The 12,847-nt window shown below is 36.0% G+C and overlaps 1 pseudogene; it reads right to left on the bottom strand.

Annotated features, from left to right (window-relative positions):
• Positions 1-850: 850 nt before the first annotated feature.
• On the bottom strand, positions 851-9,646 carry LOC120129014 (annotated as a pseudogene).
• Positions 9,647-12,847: the final 3,201 nt, after the last annotated feature.

Here is a 12,847-nt window from a genome sequence, read left to right as displayed (position 1 = left end):
AAGGACATTTTAATTATTTCTTCCTAATTACATGCTCATAAAGTTGCCAAAACTAAATTTCTAATATACCAAAGGGACAGCGCTAATTCAGTGGGTGGGGGGTTGATTTTGTTGTAATTAAGAAAGATTTTCAAAATTCAACTTTCGTTGGTGTTCGTTGTTGTATCACTGCACGTATGTTGGAAACGTGGCGCATTTTCACTGGTTGGGCATTTTGAATTTTATGACTTCTCTGGTACTTTTCGTAATAGCATGTGATTTGATTTGAGAATTTTTTTTTTTTTTTACAAAGCATATTGTATATAAACATTTTGGTCACAGGCATAGCGAAGTGTGGCTTTGCAGGGAAAGGATTAATGGCTCAGTCCAGGTGAAGTGTTTTTTAAGGAATAATTAGATCACAACCAATGTTCTCAAAGCCTTTCATCTTTGTGAAATGTGGCTTTTGAAAGAAAGAAAAAATAAACTAAAATCATAAAGGAACATTTATGAAACGAAAATAATCATTAATTTTACATTAAATATACAAAAAGACGTAAAATCAAATATGTTTAAATGCTCACTAATACAAACTCAGAAGACTGATTTGATAAAAAGAAAGCTCAAAATAATCCAAATTAATCATCCAAACCTGAACTATTCCACAGAGTTGAAATGTTTAAAAAAAAAATAGACTCAAAACAAACTCAAATATCAATTAGATCAAGAATCTTAAAGAACTTTTGTTTTTAAACCCAATTTATAAGTAATTTCCACAAATTGAAAGGAAATGTGTGTTGAAGAAAAAAGAAGCGAAATGCTTCACAGCTCTCTTGCTCATGCATACTTCCATATATACTGTACACAATGATTAAATGAAATTAAACAAAGACCACTGATGACATAAAAATTGGGCAAAAATCTATTCACACAATAAGAAAATCACTCGGGATATTTTGGAAGGAAAAAAAACAAGTTCTGGACATTTATCGTACACTGCTTTATCAACCGCCACACAGTCCTGGCATGTGATTTTTGTGGACTACTTACCTTGGTACTTTATGGACTTTGCAAATTCCAGAGATGATCGACCACGTCATAGGAAACACTAAGCCTTTGATAATCAGAACGGTGGAGGAAATTTCCTTGAGCTTCTACAGAATCTCTAGGCTTAGGATCAATCTTTTTAGCTGAACAACAGTGACGAACACGGATCCAATGATTCTTTGTCTCCATCGAATACCTTCCATGAACTTTAACCACCAATATAGCTTCCTTATCTTCACACCACCAGTTTTGTGGAAAACCATTGACAAACTCTTCCCGAGTGTGGAATGCCTCAAGATGAATTGATACCTCTGCTACATGATCTGGTTCAATTATGCCACCCGCTGGAGTAACCCGGGCCAAACAAACATCATAAATATGTCATTGGATTTTAGCCCCAAAGACAAACAAGCAGTATAATCCAGATAATGAACTCTTTTAGGTCATATTTTTGCAGCAAATTATGAAATTTTAAGCCCTATAAAGCTGGTAAACATGTCTGGTCATATTCTACAATAGAACATAGACATGAATTTGAGGTTTACAAAACAGAATCAATGCCTAAGCATGAAAAAATCCATAACTTCAAAGGACTGGCCCCTTTAAACAGACACAAAGCAGGAGCCAAAGCCCCTAAACCAATTTTAATCTGCTCCCTAAAACTGGCAGCAGTTCAACTTTGATCCAAATATAACCAAGACTGCATCCAAAGCTCAATGATGGTAAAGCTCACCAGGTTGAAAAGTTAGATGCATATTAAGCTCCAAAGACTACCATTGGATATTCAAAATCCAAGTTCCCTCGACTGATTCTTTCAATATAAAGGATTTCAAAACCCTATCAATATGGACCCAACACCAATTCTTACCCAGTAAAAGGTAAAATAGTTTCTCTTCAATCAAACCCAACCTCAAGCACCTGCTAGAAATAACAATCCATCTAAAACAAGAAAGCCTACCTGAAGCCACCGTGGAAGGAAAAAGGAACCTCTTGGATGTTGATATGATGCCTGCCCATTACTCTTGATTGTAGATTCATGTTGACAAACTATTTCGAACAAAGCAGCGCTTTCTGTACATTTATTTGTAATGCGCAAAATTGTTGTGTCCTGGTTTTGGAGGAGTATATTGTTAGTGCTGACAACTGTTTCTGGAATTTTGAATAATTCTTGAAGCTTGGATCTGATTTCCTGATTTGATCTCACTATATCTCCAAATTCTTGTCTCCTTACTGACTCATCAATATGAGCAATTTCAACAGAAAATATGCAAATGACAGGCTTGTGATCGCTGTCTGTCACATCCATGCAAGACTCGTACCTATTCAAGAGGATATATCAGGATCTATTCAAAATGATTACAAATATATAAAGAGATGAAAATAGAATTCCAGTCAGCTGATCTGCTCTGAAAAAGCAAAAGCTGCATGTTCAAATGGATAAATACTAAACAACCTACCCCATTTCTACAGTGCGATCACCTTTTCACAATCTTTCATTTTCAAATATAACCCTAAAAACTCAATATGTTAGCATACAGAGAGAATTCTCCAGGAGGCACTTTAGTGGAAATAATATGAAGAAAATACTGTCCATATTTTGACAGAGTTGACAGGATATATGGATTTGGAACAAATTCAGACAGGTGTGAATAAACTATTCAGTCAGTTCAGATCTCAGATAAAAGACGAAATATTGCTAAATGGTGCAATTTACTCCTGGTATTCACATATATCTGGATCCGGAATAATCACCGTGTTAATCTTTTTGAAGAAGTTGAAAAGCAGAGAGACTGTTAAAGCATTGCTCTCACCACCAGAAAGGATCACAACAGATTATGACGTGAATCAGAGCATACAATTATTTTAAAGATAGTAAACTATCACTAAACATTGCCAAAATGGAAATCAATAGAACTTACTGTGATACTGAAGATACAACAGGGCACTCTAAACTGCATTCAGATCCCAAAGTTCGTCGGCTATCACTGTATAAGACTCTGTCACACCAAGCAGGAATGCGCCTCTTTTAACCAGAATCGTAACCTTTAAAATAAGCATTTGTAAATGTACTGTTAGCCAATCAAATACACTAAAATTCCCAGGACTAATAATAATAACCGTCACTACAAAGAAACATTTTTCCTGAGCCTCTTGTGAAAAATATCTTAATAGACTACTTAACACTTAACAACAGCAATTGCTGAAACACTTTATGAATAATAAAATGCACAGCTCAGTAGGAAGGCAAAAAATCAAACACTAAGAGACTGACATTAAGATTGGAAACAAGATGAAGAATTCATAACTACTATATAAGGTACCTGATAAACCAGCAACATGTTTATCAAATTTGTATGTGGGGGCAAAAGTAATAACTGCTTCCCGCATTCCCTGGAAAACATTTCCAGCTTCCATCTCTGCTCGGAGCTGATCCCTTTCTCTAAGCCAATCAAAGCATCTTTGAGATATAAAATCTCTAGCTTCATCATATGACACATCATCAAGCCGATAATTAAAATCGCCAAGAAATACAACCATGTCTGCCTCGGATAATTCAGGCATTCCTTCAACAGACTGGGTACCCATAGCCTGTATAAGCATCAACTCTCACACACTAACCGGAAATGAAGCATAAATCAGAAGGCAGATGAAACAAAATCAGAGTGTATACATACATTAGCTCCATGAAACCATTTGAACAACCGACGAAGCACCAGCTGCAATAGAAAGGACAAATGGCAAGCTAGATCTATAAACAAGCTAAAATAAATATATTGAGCAGGCAAGCGTGCAACACAATAACGGGTACAACACCATACCAGCACCACTATTGAAGAGATTAGATGGTCGACTAAATGTCATTGTACGATATACGTGATCAAAATCAGCATTGCGACGACCAACAGCTTCCAAATGAGCAGCAAAGTGACAATTAGCAAAGCAAAAAATCCTGTCATACACTCTTAGTCTTAAACCAACAGCTCCCTGGGTGCACAATCAAATGTATATCACTGTTAAACAAAAACCTATCAATATTTAAATTTATAATTCCTAAGAAAACTTTAGTTCACAAGCTAAAAGATAAATATTTTTTATAACTTTCTACAGTTAACCACAATCCTCTGTGCAAACTAAATATCCACAGAGATAAGTACAATGTTTTCAACAATTCTAATAAATCATGCTTATGAATTTAGGAACTACACAAAATAGTAAAAATGAAACAGTGACAAAGTTCTTCTCATAGGAAATTATAATCTATTGTCCAGACTCTAGACCTTAAATAGTAATAAAAAAACATGTCCATTTTCACAATACTCTAGCTTGGTTTAATATCGAGGCTAGAGAATTTCTTTCACTAAAACTTTAATGTCAAAGTGCATGATACACGTTTCTGATAGGAGAAAATTTACTTGCACACAGTGCATGAGATAGACTTGTTTATTAATATCTACAATATATAGAACAAAATCACTTAGGCATAAGACTATACTTATACATTACATATACTAACATTTATTATATATTGGATACATAGAACCAATTTCTTTACATATCATGCCTATTTAAGGAACAATAATACCTTGTTACCAATCGCACGCCCGAAGCCGCAAGGGACTGCAGCAGCATCGATATCCCCAACATATGGTTTAAGATTATCCTTAACCCTAAAACATAAAATCAACCATTAAATACAAAAAAATAAAGAAACAAGCATTAATAAATTATAAAAGGAAACTTGAGTGAGTGGCTAAGAAAAATGAAAGAGAACAATAACAAGACTAAGTGACTGTTTGTTTACTTCAGAATGATTAAGCGCTGAACGATTCAAATGTTGAATGATTCAAAGGCTCTGTATGAATTAGCTCTGAATGTGACATGTTGTTTGATAATAGCTCTGAATGTGACATGTTGTTTGATAATAGCTCTGAATCATTCAGAATGTACTTCTGTACTGAAACATTCAGCACTGTTTTGCTGAATCAGTCAGCACTGTTTTGTTGAATCAATCAACACTGAAATCATTCAAAGGTGAGAAACAAATAGTCTGAATGTTGAACAGTTCAACATTCAGCGCTGAATGGTTCCATTCAAAGCCAAACAAATAGCCCCTAACTCTAGCAGTTTACAACAGAAGGTTTCTTATGGGATTCACATCATTTAATCAGCAAGCTTGAAAACTTTTTTTTACTTATTTTAAATAATGAAAATTCTTAGGAACTAATTTTTCCCCTATTGTGTTTTACTTTTATCTATAAAAACTTTACTTTGCAAGTACATAAATTAGAATGATCTAGGTGCTCCCCTAGAAGCCTAGTCTGAAAAATATTTCAAAACAGTTTTTTTAATAACAATACATGCATGGTCCTTGGAGATTTACACATCATTATAGCCCTTTTTAGAATTTTCCCGAGGAAGAGGAAAAAATAACCCTTTTTAGAATTCTCTCAAGGAAAAGTACCAAAAACAAACTTACAGAAAAAGAAAATGAGAATAAAAAGTGAGGTGTCCTTGCATCTTTAACACAATAAAAATTAAGAACTATAAAAATCCTGAATGGCCTTTTAGCCTTGCAAGAAAAAAGTCACAAGAACAAATAGTCCTATACATTCAACAAGTAATCCAATATCTTGTCATGGACACTAACCAAACAGCAATAAGCATGCCTGCCAACTGCCTAGATCCAACACGTTGAAATCTTCTCCACTGATGCGATTGTTTTCTCATCACATCCTGTGAATGTCTTTCCATTATATCATGCAATGTATCATCTATCATATCCAACCACCACTGTCCAATAGCACTACCGTCACGCCCCACCTATGGTAAACAGGAGGGGTTAGAAAATGGTTATAAATAAAGGGTTGAAAAATGAAGAATCCCATGCATAACTCATTGAATATGGCACAATAATTTGGCCTTCATTTTCACCATGCAGCTTCAATAATAGATTAATAGTTATGGTTAAAATAGTGGGCATCTATGGAGAAGATTCTAATCCTTCTTCTCTATAATTTTTTTTCTTTCCTGTTATCCTTCTTGGTCATAGTTCCTTTTAGTAAAGGTCCATTACAAACACCCAGACTGACCTAATTATACATACAGATTAGTTTGATAGGGAAAACTACTGCAGGCTTTATAGGAAGGCAAAAATTAAATCTGCATCATTCCAGCTGTTGTTAAACTAACCAAAGTTATAAGTCCTCTGTCAGCTTTGTTATTTTCTACCCCATTTCTAAAGATAGCAATTTATTTAAGCATGAAAACGATCACTTTACCATCAGCCAATCTATCTGAAAGGAAAAGTAACTAAATAAGAGGGCATTCCAAGAATAAATAAATAAGGATCAAAAGTTGCTTAGATATCTAGTTCTTTCTTTTTCCCATGTTTCTTAATCCTCTTCCTAGGAAACTCCATTTTCTGGTTTCAACTGATTAGATCCTTCTCTTATTTAAGCAAAAGACAATGGTTAATCATGAAACTTGTTCCTAAATGCTTCCCTTGTATTTTCATTCTCACAAGTCTGTGCAGTGACGGTTAATTACTTACTAGTAACATAAGACAGACATGCACTCCACCTAACACGAGGTAACAAGGTCCAATTGATTTACGAAACATTTTGTCTGACTGAAACCCAGACATTCCAAACCTTTCTTACGAAACAGCATTTATTTAACATGTGTTGCTGACCCAAACAGATCACACACAACAGTGGGTCATTTTCTACCGAAATCAATTCAGCAACTGAGGCCCGCTCTTTCTTTCTGAAACATTAAACTCTACAATCATAATGCTAAGCTCATACAATATTAATGCATTGCAAGCCACGATGAAGAAGATATCTTACCGATTCTCTCATTGCAGACATTGCAAGAAAACCTGCACCCATTTCAACTTCTTGCAATCCAATAACAATAATTCCAACGTCTGAAACAGCATAACGTAGCCAAGATTCAAGCGAGCTCTTAGATGCTCGCCCCTGCCCAACATTCCATGTACCAGTTAATATAGTTAAATTTTCTATCCTTGTATACAGAAATCCTTTTGCAGTCAATTCTGAATACAATATGCCATCAAGAGTTCCTGGTGATGTGATACTCCATCCACGTATCCCACCATGCTTAGCCAGGGTGTAAATATAACCAGCACCAATGGTCATCCTCAGTACAGAACTGTTGTGAGCAACCCATCCTCCAAGCTAATTACCAGCAAGGTCCAGTGCATGAACCATACCACTTGCATAACCGGCCCATATTTTTGATCCAAAACTGCATAAGCATAGAACAGCAGAAGGATGAGGCTGAATATCTTGAATACGATTTCCATTTCCATCCCACTGGATGAGCAAGCCATTTGCACAGCCAACCCAAATCATCCCATCAATAGTTATAGTGAGTGTTTCAATCCTCCGGTTATCATCAAGAAAGCCTCCTTTTGCTGCAACTCGGCGAACAGCATCAGCTGCTCCCATGATAGCATTACGTGACTGCTGAAAGAAACCAAAGGAACTTTGTGTTTTTTCCTTCTTTGAACTTGCAACAATCTTCATCTTTATCTCATCTTCCATAGCAAAATCTGGAACTAATGACAAATCTACTCTATTTTCAATTTGACCATCAATGTTGAAAACTTTGAATAACTCCCTCGTTCGAGCATCCCTGAAATTTTACAATTCTATGAAACCCCAACAAAAGAAACAGAAAGGAGACGGAAAATAAAAATGCAAAACTCATATACGAGAGCAGTGTAAGATCAGATGATTTAAATCAAAGTGAAGCCAAAATAATGCAAGTAACTAGAAATTTTAATTGTGCAAGGAGTTAACTAAGATCCACATTCTTATTTTTGCAACCTTAAATATCTCAAAAATAAACAAAATACATTAAGAATCCCTAGATCCTCCAAGCCTAGAAACATGAACAACGTTACAACCAACATTTGGGGTAAAACTAGATCGATCTATCAATTATAATTTCGAAAAACATCCCATATTCGAACAGGAAAAGACATCATTGTAACTGATCTAGACTATCAATAAAAGGGGTATAAAGTCTATATACCTTATTACTAATCAAAGAATGCTAAACATATAACAAAATAACTTCGATAATTTTAAGGTGCAGTTTTCATGGTCTAGACATACCATAGTGCAATGGAAAGATAACCAGAACTCCAAACTTTAGCTCGGATATTATCAGACAGAAGGCACTTGATATCTGAATTTAATATAGAACTGAAACCATTTACAGCGAGTAGACTCCTAAGATCAATAAATGATCTTCCCATTAGCGAAGAAGCCATATGCCGTTCTTCCCCAGTCAGAGAGAGTGCCTTTTGAATATCTTCCCATGGCCAAATCCTGATATTACCCCCTTCTGAACCAGACCACAAATCCCCTGAACCAAAGTAAAACAAAAATTACAGCGAATAAGATAAAGTCAAAAGAGATCATCACTCTCTTACCACTGGATGGAGGCACACAATAGTAACAGGCAACTTCAGGTAGGGATGCAGAAATAGCTCTCGAGACATTTTGCTCTTCTCAACGTCTATTTGTTAGAGACGAATTTTAGTTTTAAGAATAAACAGTTTGTGAGAGATGAATTTTCTGAACTTGATTTCTAGATTATTGCCGGCTATTGTTCCTTCGGTTTTCAAAAATAAAATTAGAAAAGGCAAGGTGATGATAATTAATACTTCTAACATCTAAAAATGTGCTAATGTATTCTTAATCAGCCTTCCATCAAAATGGCATGTAGCACATCGAGTAGAGGTTATTTTTCAGAGTTTTCATTATTATTATAAGTAATCTAGTAATTTCTTGTAAATTTTAATGCAGTGGATCTACATTAATAGGAACAAAAACAATAAAAATAACAATAGTAAAAAAAAGCAAAAGGGTTAACAGACCATAACAAGTGAAAACCAAGGACAGCACTGGGCCACGATGAGCCTGCCAACACCACCCTTCCTTAAACCCACCACTCTCACAGTCCATCTTCCACCCTCTGATATTCCCATCACTATGCCCACTCCAAACAACTCCACTCCCCTCATCCATCACCATACAAATCACCGCTGCATTTCCATTCCCATTACCGTTTCCGTTTCCGTTCCCGTTCCCGTTCCCATTAGATAATATCGCCGATGATTCCTTAAACGGCGCCGCCTCTTCCTCCTCACCTTCCTCGTACAAATCCTTCAATTCCCAAACCCTAATCGACCCGCTCTCGCTGCCCGCCCAAAGTTGCCGGTCGGTGCAGACGATCGTTTTCAGAAAGCGACCGAATTGGGTCTCCCTGAGGGGGTGCGGTCGAACCTCGAGGTGGGGAGGCCGATTAGGGTGGAGGGGTTTCCGATCAGGCAGCGTGAAAATGCCTTGGCCGCCGCCTTTAGCTACGAACTCGGGAAGTGAGGACTTGTGACTAGAGGATTGTTGAGGTAGAAGATTGCGGTCAAGGAATTGGATCATGTAGTCGAGGCGTCGGTTGGTGAAGTGGAGGGAAGGGTAGGGTAGGGCGACTGCGAATCGTCGTCGGAGGAGGAGGCATAACGGTCGAAGATTCTGGGACCGAGATCGGGAACGTCGTCGTTGGGGTCCATGTCGGAGTTCATGGTAGAACCTAGTAGAGAATTAATAAATACTAATAATATCAGGAGGAAATTTGACTTTGGGGAGACATTTAGTTAAATAATCAGCAGACTCGGTCAGATGAGACCGCTGTAAATATAATTACAGTGCCTTTTCTTCGGATAAATTACACTCAACAGAACATGTCGTCCAACAAACTTAAAATAATTTAAGAATATTCTTCGGATGATATAATACGCAAACATATACTTCTCAAAGGACAATCATTAGTTAGGTACATACTTATACGCTCAAAGCCCAGACAAATAGAACAGAGGCCCAACAAGCATATAACCCTCAAAACCTACAAAAAAAATGTCTTATGTAGTTCAGATAACAAGCAGTTAAGGTGTCCGATCAACCTAATTTAAAATGATCGATGGTGGCTCCAACACACATAAATTCAAGTCGAAATTAGATTTTGGGTCCATTCAAGGGACAGTTACGACATGGATATTGATTTGTTTGGTTACCTTAAAAAGTATGTCTTCATCTTCTTCAAAATCATCAATCGAGAAACCTTTAGTAGATTTTATCATTTCCACGAAGCTTCCCCTTTTCTGCTTTGATGGTGTCCCTGGAAGAAGAAGAAGAAGATGTAGAGGAAGAATAAGAGGTGGTTGGATTTTTATTATTATTTTAAAATTATCACGTCACTTACAACTGATATGTGTAGAATTTTTTATTATTTAAAATTACTACTTAATACTTTCGTTAATGAGTTAATGAAAGTTAACGATCAATAGACTTAAACATATGAATCAATAACGTAAAGAATCAAGCGCATTTAATTAAAAAATCGGTGACCAAAGTCGGTCATATCGAAAATAAAGGGAACAACTCGAATAGTTTAACTTGAAAAAAAAGGGTTTAAGATGAGTTAGAATTATGGATAGGGTTACTTTTTTGCATTATTTTTTTTCTAATTGGTTAGAGTTAGCATTAATTTTGTTTTTTAATTGGTTAGGAATACAATAGAAGAAGAAGCGTGAACTTTTTTCAAAATTTTTAATTCTCACGTAATGTTTCCATTAAAGGGTTAATGAGAGTTAACAAATACGGGAATAAAGTCAAACGAATTGATAATATTATGTATTAAAATCGAACGGATCTATAATATTAAAGATTATGTATCCTTAATTTTTAAATTGATGATAAAAGTCGATCAAACAAAAAATAAAGAGAACTATTCAAATAATTTACCCTTAAATAAATAAAAGATTTTATGTGAGATATTTAACTTATTAAAACGCAACGTTACAATATGATATTTTTTATCGATATGTCAAAAATGTGATACTTTTATAGGTATTGTTTGATCTTTAATTATAATAAAATAATCATTTTTCGATGTTGATTAATCATTGATTGACATTAATTGACAAATTAAAGTTGATCAACACTATTTTTTTATACGTAACATGGATAAATGATCAACACATGATATATTCTCATAGATTGAATGAGTGCAATTTCTTCATGGGGCGGATGCACTAAGTTCTTCGTATGAGCCAAGTGCAACTTTATTGTTTTGAAAAAAAATAGTTAAATTTAGTTTAATATATTAAAGAAAAAAAAGTTACATACTCATTATTTTAAAAAATATAAATTAAAATTTTAGACTTTTTTTTTTTTTTACTTTTAGATCCGCCGTTGATCTATAAAAATATCAAATTAAACTTCATGACATAATGATAGTTTTTCTGCTTACAAGGGGAAAGTAAAAGGAATTAACGCATATTTAATCCTCTAGGGTACAAGACACCTCTGCTATCTGCATCCAAAAGAGAGCAGACCTACACTGGAGGGGCATAAAAAACGACGAGCTCCTCAACAAGACTACACCTCATTTTCGAGAAAACATCAGCCCAGAAATTACCTTCGCGACCAATTCTGAGCTTTGAGACTCCGAATATACTGAGCCCAGGGGATGAGTCGAGGTGCGCCAGAATCGAGAAGCCACAAAACTATTTGAGCATCTACTTCGCAATCTATATTACTAAAGCTGTATTTTCATGCTATAACTAGGCTAGTTCTTAAAGCAAAGAGTTCTGCAGCCACACTAGAACAGACACCTAAAATACCCTGCAAATCCCAAGATCCATTCCAGTTTCACTTCGAAGAAAACCACATGCTCCAGTAATACTCGGGTTCTCTTGGCTAGCTCCATAGGTGTTAAGCTTCACTCTACCAGCCATAGGAGGCTGCCACTTAACAAGTTTCAGAGAATTGGTGATATATGCAGGCTTTTTATGTGCATGTAGTTGTTCCTTGGTTAATAGAAGAACTTCACGCCAAAAACCAATCTCATCATAATTGTAACCATCAGCCTCGAAAAGCCTCTTGCATTGTTCAGTCCATAGCTTTCATAAAGTGTATGCAAATAAGGTAGCTGACTCCTGGGAAATTCTCTCCTTATCCAAGTTATCATGGAGCCAATTTCGCAAGTCCTGGTCCTAAGAGTGACCACGCCTCGAGCCCTCAATGTATATGTTCCAAGGTTTGCGAGCAATAGGGCATTCCCTTATAATATGATTCAATTTTTCTAAAGGATAACCACATGCAACACATCTGTCTAAGTTCGTAATGCCCCAAGAAGCTAAGCATGCGTTGGACAACACTCTGTCCCTCCAAGCTAGCCAAATAAAAAATTTCCATTTGGGTATAACCGGTAACCTCCAAATCCAAGAAAGTTTAGTCTCAACATCGTCCTAGTTATCCATGGAAAGCGCAATATAAGCCGAGCGAGTAGTGAACTTACCGTTAGTTGTATGCTTCAAGACGTACTCATCTTACATCGTTGTTAAGCTGGGAGTAGGTATTCCATGACAGTTAACGCCACCTCCAAAGGGAGCATAGCAAAAAAAAATTTCAAGGTCCCAACTAATCTCCAAAAATGAGAAATCACACACTTTAGTAGACTTATCAATAAATATAGGCAGTATACTTGAATTATTACAAAAGGGTTGACCTAGCCAATAATCAAATCCAAAATAGAGTATTCTGGCCATTGCCTATACGTCGAATCATTCCTGTTTTTAGGCCCTGAAGACCAGCCAAAACACTTCGCCAGGTGTGGGATTAAGAGGAGGTTGGATGTGCATGAGACATTACAAAAGAAATAGAACCGCCATGGATTTCATAAAGGGCTTTCAAAGTTTTTACCCACAAGCTGTTAGGTTGAGTAA

This window comes from Hibiscus syriacus, unplaced genomic scaffold, assembly GCF_006381635.1.
Source record: "Hibiscus syriacus cultivar Baekdansim isolate YM2019G1 unplaced genomic scaffold, ASM638163v2 tig00110482_pilon, whole genome shotgun sequence".
Classification (NCBI taxonomy): domain Eukaryota; kingdom Viridiplantae; phylum Streptophyta; class Magnoliopsida; order Malvales; family Malvaceae; genus Hibiscus; species Hibiscus syriacus.
Note: the sequence above shows the minus strand (reverse complement) of the source record. Positions and strands in the feature narration are given on the sequence as shown.